The sequence below is a fragment of the Neophocaena asiaeorientalis genome, unplaced genomic scaffold (assembly GCF_003031525.2).
Source record: "Neophocaena asiaeorientalis asiaeorientalis breed wild unplaced genomic scaffold, Neophocaena_asiaeorientalis_V1.1 scaffold82, whole genome shotgun sequence".
Taxonomy (NCBI): domain Eukaryota; kingdom Metazoa; phylum Chordata; class Mammalia; order Artiodactyla; family Phocoenidae; genus Neophocaena; species Neophocaena asiaeorientalis.
Window position 1 is genome coordinate 3,484,985 of NW_020173068.1, and position 20,716 is coordinate 3,505,700.

Consider the following 20,716-nt stretch of genomic DNA (forward strand, 5'->3'; position numbering starts at 1 on the left):
CTTGGGTCAAACCAATTATACACTTAGTGGGAGGTTCGTTTTCTCTCTCTCCTAAGTTCGTACAGGTACTGAAATAAAATGCGCTTAATTACTGCAAGTCTCCTTATTATGCTTTACGTTGAGAACTTGTTCCATTTTGCGCCCCAATCCGGAACTGAACTCCTAGGGATACAATGACACATCCCAGCATGGCACCGCACTCTGCGAGATTCCGCTGAGGGAGGAGTCGGAAGCGGTCCCGCCCCGCCTCCCGGTCGGAGGGGGGTTTCCGCTTCCGGCAGCGGCGGCTGCAGCCTCGCTCTGGTCCCTGCGGCTGGCGGCCGAGCCGTGTGTCTCCTGCTCCGCCGCCGCCATATTGTCTGTGTGAAGAGTGGGGAGAGCGGCCGCCGCCGCTGCAGCTTCCACCACAGGTACTGTGGGAGCCATCAGGCGAGGTCGTTGGGGGGTGCGGGTGGGCCCAGGATGGGGCAGCGGGGCGCGGCCGCCTCTAACGCTTCCAGCAGACTCCCGAGCGGCCCTTCGCCTTCCCCTGCCCCCCCCACCACACACACATTAGCCGAGGCTGTTGCAGCCCATCGGGGAGGCCCTGGGCTAACCCCCAGGGCGGGGAGTGAGGCTTGGTGGCAGAGGCTGATAGGGTGGGAACTGGCTCTCGAGAGTCCAGCTTGTTGCGGGGGAGAGGGCTGGGCTGGGGCGGGGACTAGGGGGCAAGTTGGTGGAGGAGGGCAGCAGAGGGGGAAAGAGTGGTGCCCGCAGTGTAGACTGGGCTGGACCCTCCCGCGGAGCAGAGCAGCTGTAGTGGGGGCCTTCTAAGGCCCCTCTAGGCGAAATTGGGCTTCCCACCTGCACCCTGGGGTGCAAGGTGAAGGGGACCCGGGGCGAGGTCGCTGAGGATAAAGGGGAAGGGACCATGAAGTGGGGCAGAACGGGTGGAGTTGGAGTTAAGGGTTAGTTGGGAGCCTGGATGGAAGAGGAGAGGTATGTAGAATGAAAGGTTAGCTAAGAGTGTGCATGTTAGTTTGTGACCTTTGAAGAGTAGGACTTTTGTTTTTGTTTTTCGGTTGTTGTTTATATTTTTGCAGCGTTGGAACATTTCTAACCTTGGCAGGTGATGGGTGGAGCTTATGTAGTTTGTTTTTGGGAAGGAAGGGTCAGGAGAAGTTGCTTCTTGGCTGTTGCTATTGTGGGAAGGAAAGAGTTCTGGAAAGGAGGTAGCAAATTAATTGAGGAAGACCTGATTACCTTTCATCTGCTAAATTCTATTGAGAAGTGGGTGTGAGGAGAGGAAATGAAAAGAAAGCTAGAAAGGGAAGATTTTTCTAAGAGTTGGAAGACCCCATTCCATCTAAGAAGTGGCAGTAAATATCTGGATTATCAAATATAAGTGCCACGGTTATTTAGCTGTGTGACCTAACTTCTGTAAACCTGTTTTCCTATCTGTAAAATGGGGGTGATAATATTTCCTAGATGGTAAGGAGTAAATAAGATAATTTGTGTCAAGTGCTTACCACAGTGCCTGGTAGGTAGTAAGTGCTCCATAGACCTTACCTGTCACTTTTATTAAAGGGACTAGCTGGTATATATGGGGTTCCTTCAGTCTAGGTAAAGTTTATGGTCAATAATCTGACAATAAGCAAGGCTTCAGAAAATTATATTTGTAGTTGTTGAGGTGTTTTTCTTTTGTTGTTAAGTCAGTTGGCTTAACTGGCTTGGTGGACCTTGAGCTGAAAGACCAGGACCAATACTAGTTCTGCCTTGTGTCGTTTTTAAAAGTTCACCATCAGTTTTACCTGGGTAGTTGTATCCTTCTGTGACTTTGAAATACTTGCCTTTCATTTGCTATTGGGGGAGGGTGTATGACTTGAAGAAAGAATGAAAATATTTGAAGTTTGCTTAGATTGGTTTATCAGCTGATTACAAAATTAGGTCACCCTGGGGTAACTTTTGTTTAAATGCAAAAACCAAACATGCCTAGTTATATCCTGTTATATGGAATACAGTAGAGAAGAGGAGCACACATTTAAGGGGGAGCAATAGGTTATTTTCTTCCTAATGGTTTAATTGCCTAGCTGTTTGGGGATGAAACAAGTAGCTTCTTTTTTACAGTGTATTTTTGGTTCTATTGCTTAGCCACACTCTTCCAGGGTGAGAGTCCTTGATTTTACCATTGTCTCTGTCTCTGAACATATAGCTTTACTTCACATACTCTTTTGGAGAAAGAAGTTTTCTTTGGTAACTAAGTTTAAAACTTGACATAGGATTTGGGTTTGTAGTAGGCAGAATGACCACCACCACCACCCCCAAGATGTCCAAACTCTAATTCCCAGAATCTGTAAATATGTTACTTGGTAAAAGGGACTTTGCAGATGTAGTTAAATATCTTAAAATAGGAAGATCATCCTGGATTTAGTGGGTAGGCCCAATCTAATCACATGAGCCGTTAAAAGCAGAGAACTTTCTCCAGCTGGGAGTCGAGAGAGATGGGGCAGAAGGGGAAATCAGAATCGAATCATGAGAGGGACTCCATTTGCTGTTGCTAGAGGGGGCCACATGGAAAGCATGAGAAGGAATGCGGGGAGCCTCTAGTAGCAAAGACCAGCCCCGGCTGACAGCCAGCAAGGAAATGGAGACCTCAGTCCTACAACCACGAGGAACTGAATTTGGCCAACAACCTGAATGAGCTTGAAAGTGGATTCTTCCCCAGTTTCCAGCAAGGATAACACCTTGATTTTGGCCTTGTGAGACCCTAAGCAGAAGACCTAGCCAAGCCCACCCAACTTCTGAACTACAGAAACTGTGAGACAATAAATTTCTATTGTTTTAAAGCCACTACGTTTGTGGTTTTGTTATGGCAGCAATAGAACACTAGTGTAGATTTTGGTACCAAGAGTGGGGTACTGTTACCTAAAAATGTGAAAGCAGCAGTAGAAGAGGCCAGCAAATTTTTTGAGGAGCATAATAGAAAAGACCTAGAACAGATCATTAGTAGAAGTAGTGAGGGCTGAGGTGGAAGTGAGGTGTGCGTTGGAAACTGGAGGAAAGAGGATCTTTGTTACCTAGTGGCAAATAAGCTTAGAATTGTGACCTGTGGTCAGGTGGAAAATAATACTTAAAAGTGATGAACTTGGATATTTAGCTGAGATTTCCAAGCAAAGTATTGAAGGTACAGCCTGGTTTATTTGTGGGGTGTGAGTCTCAGTGAGCTCATGTGAAGCCCACTAGGTTCTTGAGCGTTTTATACTAGCAAAAACAGTGCCAGCTTGGATTGAAAAACACAAAGTAGTAAATTAAAGAGAGCTCTCAACCCCCCCCAACCCCCACCCCCAGTTTTACTGGTAGGAAGCAGGCTAGTAAAAAAAACTACTTAGATGTGAATGTGCTCCTTTTCATTAAAAAAGAAGAATGACTCAGAGGGTGGAACCAAGAGCCCAAAGAGGTGGAGTCGAAGGCTGCAGAAGAGTTTACCCTGGCTTTGAAATGGAATGGAGTTTGCCCACATTTTGAAACTGCTTTGGACCGATGGATCTGCTTTTTCTTATATTTTCCCTACTTTCTTTTATATTTTCCCTGTTTGAACTAGAATGTCTATAAGTTGCCTTATGCCAGTCTCACCGTCGTATGTTGGGAACAGATAACTTTTTTTTTTCCCTAGGAATTGTGCTCCAGGGGTTGCACTTAATGTATTACAACCAGAGCTTCATCCACATTTGATTTAGATGGTGAGATTTGGGAGTTTTGAATTGATGAGCTTTAGATGAGATTTTTGGACTTTGAGTTGGACTTTAATGGAATGAGACCTTAGGATAGAATGGATATATTTGCATTTGGGAGAGATATGAGTCTTTGGAGCCCATAGGGTGGACTGTGTTAGGTAGAATGATCCCCCAAAGATATATGTGCCCTAACCTCTGGAATCTGAATTTGTTACTGTTTTGTGGCAAAAGGGACTTTGCAGATGTAACTGTGGTTTAAGGATCCTAAGATAGGAATATTATCCTGGATTTTCTGGGTAGGTCCAGTCTATGCACATGAAAGCAGAGAACTTTATCCAGCTGGAGTTAGATTTGAAGCAGGAGAGGGTCTCACCCTGCCATTACTGGAGGGGACCACGTGGAAAGCACAAGAAGGAGTGCTGGCAGCCCCAGCTGACAGCCAGCAAGGAAATGGGGACCTCAGCCCTACATCCGCAAGGAACCACATTCAGCCAACAATCTGAATGAGCTTGAAAGCAGATTCCCCACCCCAGAATTTCCACAAAGGAACACAGCCCTATGGACACCTTGATTTTTGGCCTTGCAGGACCATAAGTAGAGGATCCAGCCAAGCCTACCTCACTTCTATCCTATAGAAACTGTAAGATAATAAATTGTGTTGTTTTATGTTTGCGGTAGTTTGTTACAGCAACAATAGAAAACCAATTAGAAAATTTTAAGAAAAAGAAAACTAATTAGAGGGGTTTTGCTGATTTTATTTAAGAATCTTTGGGGGATTATTTTCTAGAGAACAAAGGCAGCAAAGATTATTCTGTAGTGATTTGGTTCTGGAAGACTTCACAGAATAATGGTGTTGAGTGGAACCTAGGCCTCTTCCCTAGATGTTTAAGCATCCTGTTACTGTCATTAGATGCAATTTGTAGGGGCTAAATGACCAGCTCAGTAAAACGTAGATTCTAGAGCTCTAGGCCATTCTGGTAGAATTTCTATAAATTGATAATTCTTCCATGCCTATAATAAATGTCTTGGATAATTCCTTCATTCATTTTTATCGGCTGAATAAGGCATTGAGTTTATTTGACAGCCCTTTATAGACTTAATTCCTGTTTTTTAGAAGAGATGGAAATGAGTGATTATTTTTTATGAATGGATAGCCACTACTATATACAGTAGTCTGTCTGGTCTTTCATACCTCCCACCCCAACCCAAAGTTGTTGTAAGGTCTTTTCTCCCTGTCATTGTCATTTGAGGTTAATAAAATTTGGGTGTATAACTAAATCACTTTGCTGTACACCTGAAACTATTACAATATTGTAAATCAACTATACTTCAATTTCTAAAAAAGCCAATACAGTTTAAAAAAAAGAATAAAGTTTGGGGATCATAATTGCAGAATAGAGTTCTAGCTTTTAAGAAAGGCTTTTTTGTTGTTTATCTGTATGTTATTGATTAGATTCATAAAATGTGGACTCTCAACTTTAGTGAAGAGAACTTCAGAGGATGGAGGAAATAAGGCAGTTTCTCTTTGAGTTAGTTACCTGAATAGAAGGATGATTACAGAATTAGAGCATTTCAGGGTACGAAGGACTTTTCTGATTATCTGTTTGACTTTTAGGTTTAGAGTAAAAGAAATTGGGCCACATGAAGGTTAAGTGACTAAACCAAGTATCTCAGCCCTACAGCTGGCCTAGAATCCTGGTCCACGCAATGGGGATTCATGGCTTTTAAACTATATTCCCTGTGTACCCCTGCCTTGTCCTTTTTTTAGATTTTACCGTAGCTTATCTCTCTGTGCCTCAGTTTCCTCATGAGGGTCATTGTGAAGATTAGTTGAGATAATGCACGTAACACATTTAGCAGAGTACCTAACACAGTTAAATGCCCAAAAGATGTTCACTGTTATAACATTTATGATAATAGTTTTGACAACTGTATGACAGCTTTTACATAAATATTACAGTACAATTTATAACAAGTTCAGAAACTGAGAATGATATGATTTGGCATTGGATTAGGTAAGGACTTAGTGTTTTAAGGTAATGCTTGTGATACTTGGTTTAAAATGAGAAACTGGATTTGATCCTTGGTCTATCACAATTCATTGGGTGACTTGGGCCAAGTTTGTTTCACAAGGGTGTTAGTGTGTTCATACACTAAATTTCTTTGAACTCCTAAGATGGATAATTTCAAAAGAGTACTATATCATTTAGTTGTTTCTTATTAGAGAGAAATCTAGGCCAACTAGCTTTTCAAATGAAGAAATTCCTCTAGGATTATTAAGAAAAGGAACTGCTGTCATTTGTCATTGTAACAAATATTTACATTGGGTTATAGACAACTGGTAGTTTTTCTTAAATATTTGGTATGATCCAGGGTAGATTGCAGCTGACCAATTTGTTGACCAAACTTTTTTTCCTTTACATTATAGAAATCAAAGACTGAGTCTTTTTTTTTTTTGCGGTACACGGGCCTCTCACTGTTGTGGCCTCTCCCGTTGCGGAGCACAGGCTCCTGACGCACAGGCTCAGTGGCCATGGCTCACGGGCCCAGCCACTCCACGGCATGTGGGATCTTCCCAGACCAGGGCACAAACCCGTGTCCCCTGCATCGGCAGGTGGACTCTCGACCACTGCGCCACCAGGGAAGCCCAAAGACTGAGTCTTTTTAAAAGTTTAAGGTGAAAGAATTAACAGTATTATACTAGGAGTGAGATTTCACTGGTTTCTACAAATTCTGTGTCTTTCAGCCTTAGACATAAGAAGTGTACTTAGCAATGGTTACTGTGGTGGGCAAGCTTTTTTTACATTAATGATGATAGTGTTTTCTTGCATAGAAAATATGTGTCATCTGAAGTGAGGGTTTTAGGGTTAAATACCAGGGTACACTTAGAATAATGTTTTATAATTTTATGTGTCACATCTTAAATGCCTTTATATTGGCCACTTTTTTCTTTTCATACTTTCTGGTCTTGTAGATTTTCTGACAGGTTTTTATTAGCTGAAACATTTTAATCTGCTTGGGAAAGTGAACACTTGAAATTTTTCTGAAGTTATGACTAATGCACTAATGGGCATTTCTCAATTTAGCTAGCTCATTAATATTATATAATTTTTAAGAAAGCAACCTTGTTAAAAATGAATGTGTAAATTATATTCCTAAAAATTTAATCATGTCATATCAGAAAGTACAAACTAGCCATTTGGCTTTATTGAACTTATAACCAGTTTTAAACAATGTTACTCTTTCAACAAGCCCTGAGTTCTTGCTACATTTCAGGTAGGTGCTGTGCTGAGGCTAAATTATCCCAGACATTGTAAATTTGTCCAGTGACATTTTGTAATAACGCATCATTCCATATAACTTAGTAGCTTTCTGGAGTGTTTTCTTATGAAAACTCCTTTGGCTTTGTATCTTAGGTATAGTTTCTGAAACAGCTGCAGAAATTTGGTGGGCAGTGGATTGAGAATTCCTCATTCTGAATGGAATTCTTTAACAGATTACTGGGAGGACTGGGGGAAGGAGGCAGCAGGATAGTTGGAAAGAGCTCCAGCTTTGGAGTGAGATAGACCAAGTTTGGGTTGAGTAACCAAGGTTATTTAACTTACTCTTAAGCCTGGACTTTGTCATCTCTGCAGTTAGGATAACAACTACCTTGGGCACAACTTTTTTTTTTTTTTTTTTTTTTTCGGTACGCTGGCCCCTCCCTGTTGTGGCCTCTCCTGTTGTGGAGCACAGGCTCTGGACGCGCAGGCTCAGCAGCCATGGCTCACGGGCCCAGCCGTGGCATGCAGGATCTTCCCGGACCGGGGCACGAACCCGTGTCCCCTGCATCGGCAGGCAGACTCTCAACCACTGCGCCACCAGGGAAGCCCGGCACAACTTATTTATTAGCCTTCTGTTTCTTCATCTGTAAAATGGGGGTCAGTACTTACCTCAGAATATTCTTGTGAGGATTAATAGCTAAAGGGCCAGCTAATGTTACCTCAGGGTAACTCTGAGGATTAAAGGAGATAATTTATAAAATGCCAGGTGCCTTTCCTTTCCCTGTCAGTGAAGATGGTGTGTTCATTGCCAATGCTGCTACGCTTTACTCTATTTTCATTTTTTGCTGCCATGAGTTCTTATTTTTCAGTGAGGCCTTTTGACCTGTACTTGTTTCTGGTGTGGCCTGCTGGGTAGGTGAGGTACTGAATTGCTGCAGCTTAGGGGTGGGTCAGTATGTAACTCATGCCCAGTGTAGATTGCCTCAGTTACTCACCTTCAGTGTGCATTGCCAAAGTGGTTATCTGGTCTTGGTGAATCTAGGGTTCTCTTGCTTCTAGATAGAGAAGTGAATCTTCCCATCGCAGACTTGGGGGAAGTTCAAGCTTTGCTCACCTATAGACTTGTGAACCTGGGATCAGAGGCCTTATTCCCAGTGGTTCTTTGATCAGTTTGGGAATTAACTTTTGTATTGTGTGTTTGGAGGAGAACTTTTTCCTGCATTAACATGTTCTCTGTGTCTTGCTCTCTCAGGTAAACCACTAACTTGCTTTCTTTGCTCTGTATTCTTAAATCATACATATACTGCTTAGGCAGAGCAGGAACCTGTCTTTATCAGTACTTTACAGTACTCTGTATTTATGACTATAGAATGAATACAAATAGCCATCTGCCTTGGGAGTTGTTCTTCCATCTTTTCAAACGTGATTTTGTATACCACTGTGACCTGGTGGCCAGCCTATTCAGATAGGAGAATAATGAAGACTCCAGATTGTTGAAACTCATATCCCTCACGCCTCACCTTGCCTCCAGATTTAAAGCAATCCATTTCATTGTCATATTACAAAGGTAAGCTGTTGTTGAATCAGTGTGCAGAATTGGGGAAATAGTGTTGAATTAGTGAAAATAACCTATTTAGGCTTTGAAACCTAACATTTGACTTGAGTTCAAATCTGGCCTCTGCCACTTAGTATCCTTGTGACTTTTAGCAGGTTATTTAACCTCTGAATCTATGTTTATTTCTAGAAAGAGAATCTACATCTCATACCATATCTGGTTTATAAGAGGCATTCAAATGATAGTTATTACATACATAGATGGATTCTACTTTAGATTACTCTAGGTCGCAAATGAATCTTCTTTTTTTCCAGAGGGTTGTGGCCAGTGGAATAAAGCTTCAGATTGTGACTTTTTCGCTCGTGTTGCCTGGTAAAAAGATACACAGATGATAGCTTCTTTGCCCGTCGTTTATTATATTTTGTATTATTGGAGACTACTGTACTTCAAACTAATGTCAAGTGTTTGAGATATAACTGTTAATTCAAATCAAACTGCTTGGGTTTTTTTGTTTATTGAAGTGTAGTTGATTTACAGTGATTCAGATATATATATATATATAATATTTATTTATATATAATTTTTTTCATATTCTTTACCATGCTTAGGTTTTCTTATAATTCTTCCCTTCACTGGAAGACCTCCCACTGTTGCTATGTTATTTATGTAACACTGACACTTTGATTCCTTTTCTGGCTTAAAGGTGGAGAAATGAAATTCACACAGAAGGCCCAAATGCTAATGTTTTTTTGTGATTCCGTACTTGCTGGTTTGTTTTATGGAAATGCTTGAGTGTATTGTCCTTAGAGCAAGAATCCTGTAAGTTTTGCAGATGGGAATAAAAATAAGGCCCAGTGATATATTAAGATTATAACATCTTGAAAATCCTGCAGGGTTATGCAAGCAGTAACTTGATAACTTCATGAAGTTATCGGGTGTTATTGTGAATATTTATATTCTGAATTCAGACCCTTAACAGGGCCCGAAAAAACTTATACTGTTGGCTTTGAACAGGTAGTTTTCTTGCTTATTCAATGTGCACTTGGAGTCTTGGGATTTGGGGGTTGGATTGGGAATGGGGAACTGTCAAGGAGCTAATTGTTAACCTTTTTGGCCTGTGTATTTTTCCCCAATTAAAAAAAAACATTATTTATATGGTGTTAGTTTGATAAAGTAGAGGAAAAAAAGATAGCTTCCTTTAATCTTACATTCATTTTCCCCACTAATCTATTTTCTTTTGATTTATTTCAAGCTATAGGGTTAGGAGGTTTAGGTTGTTTTTTGTTTTCTTGTGCCAATGACCTCCAAATAGATGATCTCCCAGAAGGAATGGTAGTATATTAGTGAACTATACTTGAAAACTGCAAAAGGTGATTGCTTATCTCTTGAAATAAAGGGGAGCTATGAAATAATAATAGTTTTCTCAGCCTACTTGCATGGATTTTGACTACTGAGCTTACGATCTCTTTAGGTTAATTAAATCAGAATTTTTCAGCCAATGGACTATATCAGGGAGAGTTACAGAAGTGCTGAGATTCTGGTCCCCTCAGCCTTCTGGCCATTTGTGCAGGGTACAGGGCCTCCTAGCCAATGATCTTAGGTCCAAAGGTCTTGATCCTTTATCCAAGTCTGCCATATAAATATTTTCTCTTTGTGTTTTGACTTTTTAAAAGCTGTAAGCCCTAATTCAGAAAGTTCAGTAATTGAGTATCTTAACAGTTTTAAGACTCTAGGGGATTCCAATCTTAAAGTAGTCTTGGCTTTAAGTTTAGAAAAAACCATTTTCAAGTCTCTGACCCTCAAGCAGTTCTCTTTCCATGTATATTTCAGGGATATACTTTATTTATTTATTTATTTTAATAAGTTTATTTATTTTTGACTGTGTTGGGTCTTCACTGCTGTGCGCGGGCTTTCCCTAGTTGCGGCGAACGGGGGCTACTCTTCGTTGCGGTGCACAGGCTTCTCACTGTGGTGGCTTCTCTTGTTGTGAAGCACGGGCTCTAGGCACACGGGCTTCAGCAGTTGCAGCACGTGGGCTTCAGTTGTTGTGGCTTGCAGGCTCTAGAGCGCAGGCTCAGTAGTTGTGGCTCACGGGCTTGGTTGCTCCGCGGCATGTGGGATCTTCCCGGACCAGGGCTCGAACCTGTGTTCCCTGCATTGGCAGGTGGACTCTTAACCACTGCGCCACCAGAGAAGCCCTCGGGATATACTTTAAAGTGTAAGATTAAACGATTAAAGTTTGGACACTTGTAAAGAAATTCAATTTCTTATTTTTTTAAGCAGTAATGGAAGGCAGAACTGAAGTTCCCTTGTGTAAAGCTGGTGTCCTCACCTGACTCTGAATGCCACTGTATCTTTTCTGAAGCTGACATTTTGTTAATCATTCATCGAGCATGGGTCTCATGCTGGAATATAAATTGAAGCCTAGGATACATTGCCTTCCTCTCTTCCTTCAGGAAAAAATGGGATATGCGTAACTTGAGAAATTTAATTGTTTAGTATTTATGTAAATTATCGAGTTAACCTTTTTTTTTTTTTTTTTTTTTTTTGCTGCTTGCCTTGAGTGATCTTAGTTCCCTGACCAGGGATCGAACCCGTGCCCCCTGCAGTGGAAGCATGGAGTCCTAACCACTGGACCGCCAGGGAATTTCCATCAAGTTAACCTTTTAAAATTGATATTTTGCAGTGTGAAAAATATACCTTTCCTTTTGTCTAATTCAGCGATTCTTAATTTTCCTGGGGTTTACAGATTTCTCTGAGCCTGTAATGAAAGCTCCTGATCTTTTCTTCAAAAAAATGTACCTGCACAACGATACTTTGTATATACTTTAGGGAGTTAATGGACCTCTGATCCCATTGATAAACTCCATTTTGAAATAATTTATATGGTCCAAATAACAGTTTCCCCTTTTTATTATTTTTAATACAGTAACACTTGCATGACTTATTTGTCACAGTATTCTTTTTTTTTAATTGAAGTGTAGTTGATTTACAATGCTGTGCCAATCTCTGCTGTACAGCAAAGTGACTCAGTTATACACATACATACATTCTTTTTCAAATATTCTTTTCCATTATGGTTTATCCCAGGAGATTGGCTATAGTTGCCTGTGCTATACAGTAGGACCTTGTTGTTTATCCATTCTAAGTGAATAGGTTGTGTCTACCAACCCCAAATTCCCAAACCATTCCTCTCCCTCTCCCCACTGGCAACTACAAGTCTGTTCTCTATGTCTGTGAGTCTGTTTCTGTTTTGTAGGTAGGTTCATTTGCACCATATTTTAGATGCCACATGTAAGTGATATCATATGGTATTTGTCTTTCCTCTCTCTGACTTACTGCACTTACTATGATAACTGTACTCTAGTTGCATCCATGTTGCTGCAAATGGCATTATTTTGTCATTTTTTTATGGCTGAGTAGTATTTCATTGTATATATGTACCACATCTTCTTTATTCATTTATCTGTCAATGGACATTTAGGTTGTTTCCATGTTTTGGCTATTGTGAATCGTGCTGCTGTGAACATAGGGGTGCATGTATCTTTTTGAATTATAATTTTGTCTCGGTATATGCCCAGGAGTGGGACTGCTAGATCATTCTATTTTTAGTTTTCCGAGGAACCTCCATACAGTTCTCCATAGTGGGTGTACCACCTTACATTCCTACCAACAGTGTAGGAGGGTTCCCTTTTCTCCACACCCTCTCTAGCATTTGTTATTTGTAGACTTTTTAACGATGGCCATTCTGACTGATGTGAGATGGTACCTCATTGTAGTTTTGATTTACATTTCTCTAATAATTAGTGATTTTGAGCATCTTTTCTTGTGCCTCCTGGCCATCTGTATGTCGTCTTTGGAGAAATGTCTGTTAAGGTCTTCTGCCCATTTTTCGGTTGTTTTTTGTTATTGAGTTATATGAGCTGTTTGTATATTTTAGAAATTAAGCCCTTGTCGGTTGCATCATTTGCAAATATTTTCTCCTAGACTGTAAGGTGTCTTTTCATTGATGTTTTTTGTTTGTTTGTTTGTTTATGGTTTCCTTTGCTGTGTAAAAGCTTGTAAGTTTGATTAGATCCCATTCGTTTATTTTTGTTTTTATTTCTGTTGCCTTAGGAGACTGACCTAAGAAAACATTGGTACGACTTAGGTCAGAGGGTTTTGCCTATGCTCTCTTTTAGGAGTTTTATGGTGTCATGTCTTAGTCTTTAAGCCATTTTGAGTTTATTTTTGTGTATGGTATGAGGGTGTGTTCTAACTTCAGTGGTTTACATTGCAGCTGTCCAACTTTCCCAGCACCACTTAATGAAGAGACTGTCTTTTTCTCCCATTTTATATTCTTGCCTCCTTTGTCAAAGATTAATTGACTGTAGGTGTGTGGATTTATTTCTGGGCTCTCTGTTCTCTTCCACTGATCTGTGTGTCTGTTTTTATACCGATAGGACACTGTTTTGATTACTGTAGCTTTGTAGTATTGTCTGAGGTCTGGGAGAGTTATACCTCCTGCTTTGTTTTTGTTCCTCAGGTGTCACAGTATTCTTTCAACAAATATTTCTGAACGGTATTCTATGTCAGCTTCTGTGGTAGATTCCTCAGGATACAAAGGCACTATTCTCTACTTTTGGAGCTTTGTTTAGCTAGGGCAACAGATGTGTAAACAGTACAGTGACACTGCTAGATGGAAAAGGTAAGCAAAGTGTGCTGTTGGAGTACAGAGGAGGGGTCTCGGTCATTAGAAATTTTCTGTAAATCTGTGGTTAGGTCTGTATTTCTTAATTGGCAAAAAGCATACTGCAAAGTACTCCAAGGTGTTTTCTGTTAAGTTCTAACTGGACTAGTAATGGAAACTAAATCAAGGAGCAAATGGTGTTAAGTTGAGAGCTTAAACCGGCTTTTGCTCTTGCATCTGATAATGCTGAATGTCTTCTTTGCCCATATTTTTCCCCAGTTACCTTTTTAAAATATATCACTTTTAATTTACTTATGTATTTATAAATTTATATATGTAGTATAGAGCAGGGATTGCTAACTGAAATACCTGCAGGAGTCGAGCCAGTAAGATAAATGTATAGAGTTGTCCAGGTTTACCTGTGGCATCTTCCAGTAGGTTGGTTTTAGAGCCCATTGTTGGATAATCACCGTTAGCAGATCCAAGTGATTTTGTCAGTGCAGGAATGCAGAATCATTGTTACCAGAAAGACAGATCTTTCTCCTTCCTTCTTAAGAGAAACTGAAGGTTGATTTTTTAGTGTTGGCAACCAAGTCACACTTAGAAATATTTATTATGAAAATCTTTAACAAATAATTGAACTTAATATCTGATTCACTTTTTAAAAACACTGTGGAAAACTTGCACAAGAATGTTCATAGCAGCATTATTCATAATGGCCATAAAGTGGAAACAAATGTCCATCAACTGATGAATGGATGAACAAAATGTGGTATATCCTTACAGTGGATTCAGCCATTAAAAGGAATGAACTACTGTAAAGCTACGTCATGGATGAACCTTGAAAACATGCTAAATGAAAGAAGCCAGATACACAAGGATACATATTGTGTGATTCTGTTTTTATGAAGTGTCCAGGATAGGTAGATCTATAGAGACAGAAAGCAGATTAGTGGTTCTTAAGAGGTGAGGGGGTATTAGGAGTGACTGCTATGGGATATTCATTTTCTTTGGAGGTGAAGGTAATGTTCTGGAATCATATGGTAGTGATGGTTGCATGCTACAAACATACTAAAAACCACTGAATTGTACACTTCAAAATGATGGATGTGATGTTGTGTGGATTTTATCTGTTTTAAAAATTGGAAGAAAAAATACTGTGTGAGCCAAATAGGACATATATGTTTGCTATAAAGCAGAACGAATAGGCTGTGAATCTAGACAGAATATTTTAAAATCACCACCTCATTGTGACACTGTAAAAATTGCTCAGATTCACCTTCTGTAAAATGGGAAAGGTATTACCTAGGTCTTAGACTTGTTAGGTTTAAAAGTGATAAATATAAATCCCAAGGAGTAGTATAGGCATAGGCGTTCACATTTCTTTAGAATTGGAAGCTGGAAAATGTTTGCTGCCCTCTGTTCCAGCCTATTTGTTGTTGGCAAGTCTAGGACAACCCACCCTATTAATTATTGCTTATTGATCACCTGCAGGGAGTATCTCCTGGGTAACCTATCTCCATGATAGTAAAGGAGGGAGAGGGAGAGGATATTACGCCTTATATTCTGCAGTTTCCTCACTGTAATCAGATAGGTTAAACGACAGATCCAAGGTCATATTTGGTCCTAGTGGCTCCAGTGTTCCTGTTCTTTTAAATCCAAGGTTCACATTTTTCAGTTATAGAGTACTGAACTGTTTCTGTAGCTCTATCAAGGATTGTACGGCACTGTGTTCATCACCTGGGTAAAATGCATGGCCTCATAAAACTTGTGGTTCCAAAGAAACATCTCTCACACATACTGACTGGCTTCACATCTCATTGGGAAGTGATAGTATGACCGTTATGTGATAAAATTTACATGCAAGACCAAAGAGCATCTTTAAAATTGGCTGCACATCAAATATCCATTATACCTGTACAGCCAAACTGCTTTTCTCAGTTCTGAACAGGAGCAGGTCCATATGCAAGGAAATTTGATTTTTGCCAAAATATTGTCTATTACTGTCTTAATATAAGTTCATCAAACATTTATGGAACATATCAACATGCTTAGGCACCGTAATAAACACAGGGTATATACCAAGAGAAATAAACCATGGTTCAGGTCCTTGAATTGATAGTTTAATGAGTGAGAAGTATGTAAACAAAACACATGTGATAATGTAATGAGTATATAGGGGTGCTTTGGCACCATAGAGGAAGTATTTTGGTTCATTTTGGAGAGTTGTGGAAGGCTTCATTGTGGACGTAAAAGTTGCTGATTCTTGAAGGGTGAGTAGGATTTCCCCTAGCAAGCTGTATTGTGGAGGGCATAAAGTATGATGGCACAGAAGAGGCGGGGGAGCATGTTCAGTACTCATTTGCTTAACATTTTTAAAAGTTTTAAACTTTTTACAAAGTGTTATGGAAATACTAAGCTGTGCAGTAGGAAGACATTAGGATAGAATGGAGGTTGAAAACTGATAGCCAGTTACAATACTGATTGAAATGGAAATGGCTAAATATTCAGGATTTTCATTTCCTCTTGTATCAGTTTTCCTAAGTCTTTTTCCTCTAAGTATTTCAGATGTGTTCTTCATGTTATCCTATGTTTTAGGATACAGCATATGATAGGATTTTCCCCTTTTTTTAATTTTATTTTTTAAATTGGTATACAGTAAAATTGATTCCTTTTTGTGTGTACAGTTCTATAAATTTTGACACACAAAGAGTCAAGTAACCACCATCACAACAAGGGGAAAGAACAATTATATCACCTCCCTCATATTACCCAGCCTCCCACCCCTATTCTCTGGCAAATTTTGTTCTGTTCTGTTCTCAGTTACTATAGTTTTATCTTTTCACAAATGTTATATAAATGGAACCAAGTAATATATAATATTTTGGAACTGGGTTCTTTCACTCAGTATTGCTTTTGAGATTCATCAGAGCTGTGTGTATCGGTGGTTAGTTCCTTTTTATTGTTGAGTAGAATTCCATTGTATGGATGGACCACAGTTTGCTTATCCATTTAAGATTCTTTGGTGATTATGAACAGAGCTGCTGTAAATCTACATGTATAGGCTTTTATGAACATAGTGAGTGGGGCTTCTGGGTTACGTGAAAATTTTTAACTTCCTAAGAAATTGCCAAACTGTTTCCAGAAGGGCTTTGTTATACTATTTTGCATTCCTACTAGCAATGTAAGATCTCTCTAGCACCTAGTATTGTTCACATTTAACTTCTAATTTGAAATAATTTCAGATTTACAGAAGAGCTGCAAAGATAGAATCCTCGTATACCCTTCACCCAGCTTCCCCTAATGTTAACGTATCACATAACCATGACACTTTATTAAAACTTAGAAATTAACACTGATACAGTACTATTAACTAAACTGTGGACTTTATTTGGATTTTACCAGTTATGTCCTTTTTCTGTTCCAGGATCCAGTCCAAGAAACCAAATTACATTTAGTTGTTTTGTCTCCTCTAGTCTGTGACAGTTTCTCAGTCTTTCCTTGATTTTCAAAACTTTCACAGTTTTGGAGAAGACTGGTGAGATTTGTAGAATGTCCTTCAATTTAGGTTCTAATCTTTTTCTAATCTCTAATCATGATTAGATTATGGTTATGGCTTTTTGAGAATGCCACAGAGGTGATGTGCTCTTCTCATTACATATTTAGGGTATATGATATTAACATAACCTATCTTTAGTGATGTTTAGATAGTGTCTACCAGGTTTCTGCACTGTAGAGTTGCTATTTCTCCCTTTCCATACTTATTCATTAGAAGGGCTTTTCTAAGTCCAACTCACCTTCAAGAGAAGGAACGTTAAGCTCCACCTCCTTGAGGGAGGCATATCAAATAATTTGTGGACATATGTTAAAACCATCATAGTAGTTAGTGAGTATCCTGGAGGAGATACTTAGAGGCTATGCAAATATCCTGTTCTCTTAAAAATTTTACTAACCAGTTTTAGCATCAGTCAGTGGATCTTGCCTGTGGCAATTACTGTGCTGATCTAATGGTAATTTTCTATTTCTTTTTTTCTTTCTACATGTGTAAGTTGAATTCTTGTGTAAGGAAGATTTTTTTAATTTATTAAATCATTTATTTATATAGTGTGGACTCATGGATGTTTATTTTATTCTTTGGGGTTACTATCTAATACTGTCATTATATTTTATTCAAATTGTTCAAGCTTTTGCACTTGGAACTCTTTCAGGTTGGCTCCCATGTCCCTTTGACTACAAGGTTTGCCAGGCTATCTTATATTTTCCCTGCCTCGATCCTAGAATCAGCCATTTCTCTAAAGAGCCCTCCTTCCTTTTATTGGATAAAGATATTGAGAAACCAATGTTTGGACACTAGTTATTCTTGTTGCTACTCATTGACACTACTTCTAGGTGCTCTTAGTGGACAGAGCTAGGAATTTGCATCCAGAAATGTCCGCTGTTTGTGGTGCACAGTTCTATGGGTTCTAACACTACTTAGAGTAATAAATCCACCTCTGCAGTATTAAACAGAACAGTTGCATTTCCATGTGTCAATCACTCATGTTCTGTCTTCATAGTTCTGCCTTTTTCAGTATGTCATATAAATGGAAACATACAATATCTAGCTTTTTGGATCTGACTCCTTAACAAAATATATTTAAGATTCATCCATGTTGTTGTACGAATCAATAGTTTGTTTCCCATTGTATGATTATACCACCATTTATTTATCCATTCACCTGTTGGACATCTTGGTTGTTTCTGTTTTTTTGCGATTATGAATAAAGCTGCTGTCAACATTTGCATACAGGTTTTTGTGTGAACATAGATTTTCAGTTCACTTGAGTAAATCCCTAGGAGTGGGAATGCTGAGTTACATGGTGTTTATTTAGCTTTATAATCAGTGGACAAATTTTTCCAAGATTGCTATACCATGTTGCGTTTTCATCAAGAATGAATTAGTTTCTGTTGTAATGAATTAGTTTCTGTTACATCCTCACCAGCTTTTGGTGTCGTCAATTTTTTTTTAAGCCACTTTAATAACTCTGTAGTGGATCTCATTTTAATTTGATCTTTTGTGAAGTGTCTGTTCAGATCTTTTGCTGGTTTTTTGTTTGTTTGTTTGTTTGGCAGTACGCGGGCCTCTCACTGTTGTGGCTTCTCCCGTTGCGGAGCACAGGCTCAGCGGCCATGGCTCACGGGCGTAGCCGCTCTGCGGCATGTGGGATCTCCCCGGACCAGCGCACGAACCCGTGTCCCCTGCATCGGCAGGCGGACTCTCAACCACTGCGCCACCAGGGAAGCCCCCTTTTGCTTGTTTTTTAATTGGAGTGTTTTCTTATTGTTGAGTTCTTTGTATTTCATACATGCAGTTCCTTTATCAGGTATGTGATTTGCAAATATATTCTATCTGTGGCATTTTTTTCATTCTGTTCACAGTGTCTTTTACAGAGCAGAAATGTTTTAGTGTTGATGAGGTCCAATTTTTCAGGTTTACTTTTATGGATTGTGCTTTTGGTGTCATGTAAAGAACTCTGCCTAATCTCAAATCACAAGATTTTCTTATAAAGGTTTGATCATTTTACATTTAGATCCACAATCCATTATGAGTTGTTTTTTTAATAAGGTGTGAGGTTTAGATTGAAGGTCGTGATTTTGTATATGGATGTCCAAGTTTCCCAAGACTATTTACAGAAAAGATTATCCTTTCTTCTTTGAACTGCTTTTCCACCTTTGTCAAAAATCATTTGGCCATATTTGTGTGGGTCTGTTTCTATACCTCATTCTGTTCTATTGATTTATGTTTTTTATCCCTTTGCTAATGACACAGTTTTAAAAACTAAGCTTTGCAATAAATAAAGTTAGATCATATGATTCCTTTAGCTTTATTTTTCTTTTTCAAGACTGGTTTGGTTATTCTGGTTCATTTGGATTTCTTTTTTAATCCAGTCTGACAGTCTTTTGTCTTTTACCAGAATGATTTATTTCATTTATATTTAATATAATTAGTCATATTTATGTAACTTTTTTCTCTGTTTCTTATGTTCTGGGTTTTTTTCTTCTTTTTTCTTACGTTCTTTTGGATTCTTCTTATTCCATTCCCCCCCACCGCCAATCTTTCTAGTTTGGAAATACATGGTATTTTTGTTCTATCAGTAAGATACCATCGTAAATATTGTAACTTGGAGCCATAACTTATCAAAGATGTTTTTTTGAACTTTTCCATAAATTTTGCTCTTCATTTTCTCTTTCAATTCAAACCTTCCAAATGGGGTATTGTTCCTTATTTTCTTTCTTCAGAGATATTTACTGGATGTAGAATTTTTTTTTTTTTTTTTGCGGTATGCAGCCCTCTCGCTGTTGTGGCCTCTCCCATTGCGAAGTACAGGCTCCGGACGCGCAGGCTCAGCGGCATGGCTCACGGGCCCAGCCGCTGCACAGCATGTGGGATCCTCCCGGACCGGGGCACGAACCCGCGTCCCCTGAATCGGCAGGTGGACTCTCAACCACTGCGCCACCAGGGAAGCCCGTGGATGTAGAATTTTAATATGGCGGGTTTTTCTCTCAGCACACTATAGGTATTAAACTGTCTTGGCTTCATTGTTACTTTTGGAGAAAACTGTTCTAATGTTGCTTCTTTGAATGCAGTCTGTCTTCTCTGCTTGCTTTTCAAATTTCTCTTTATCTTCAGTTTTTCTTCTGTTTTATTGCATGATTAGTTGTGATTTCTTTTTATTGATCTTGTTTGGTATTTGTTGGCTTCTGGAATGTGATTGTGTCTGATTGCTTCTGGGACTTTCTCAACTTAACCTCTTCAGCTATTGCCTCTGCCCTGTCCCATTTTCTCTTTTTCTTCTAGTTCCAATTAAAAGTATATCAAACCACTTCACAGTATTATTCTTCTCTTATTTTTTTATAGTTTGGACCTTTCTGCTACACTGTGGATAATTTCTAGCCTGTTTTCCAGTTCCTTCGTTTTCTCTTCATCCTTTTGAATCTACTTTTTTTTTGGCCCTACCACGCAGCTTGTGGGATCTTAGTTCCCTGACCAGGGATTGAACCAGCGCCCTCCACATCAAGAGCATGGAGTCCTAACCACTGGACCACCAGAGAGTTCCCTGAATCTACTGTTAAATCAGTCCATTTCAGTTACTTATTTCTGAAAGTTCTGTTTTGTTCTTCCATGTTTTGAAATCTGCTGTTACTTTTTAAGTATCCTGTTCCCTGCAGATATTCTGAAACTTATTTCTGTAAGCATAGTCAACATAGTTGTTAAGTCTCCGTGGGTTTTTTTCTGTTGTCTGTTCTTTTTCTGCCAGTCTAACTATTGGAGTCTTCAACACCTAGTTGTCTTTGATTACAAGTTGGATATTGTATATGAAAAATTATTTGTAGGATTCATTTGAAGCCCACAGCAAGCTTGTTCATGTCGGGTATCTGTGGACATTACTGGTCCAGGGACCACCTTAAAACAAGCTTCAGATCAGACATTCCCTCTATAGGGCTATAATTCTTCCCTGGATCTTCTACTCCCTTT

At 39.3% G+C, this 20,716-nt stretch overlaps 1 protein-coding gene across 2 annotated transcripts in view; it reads left to right on the forward strand.

The window, feature by feature from the left end:
- Positions 1–267: 267 nt before the first annotated feature.
- The window catches only part of CSNK2A1 (casein kinase 2 alpha 1), a 55,753-nt gene continuing 35,304 nt past the window's right edge, over positions 268–20,716 (forward strand). Inside the window, exons 1-2 of one of the 2 annotated variants that reach the window (XM_024742943.1) lie at positions 293–410; positions 2,541–2,796. The gene's annotated coding sequence lies outside the window, so the exon portion shown is untranslated. Of the gene's footprint in view, positions 411–2,540; positions 2,797–20,716 lie in introns of both variants that reach the window. The other variant, XM_024742942.1, reaches the window with a different exon arrangement.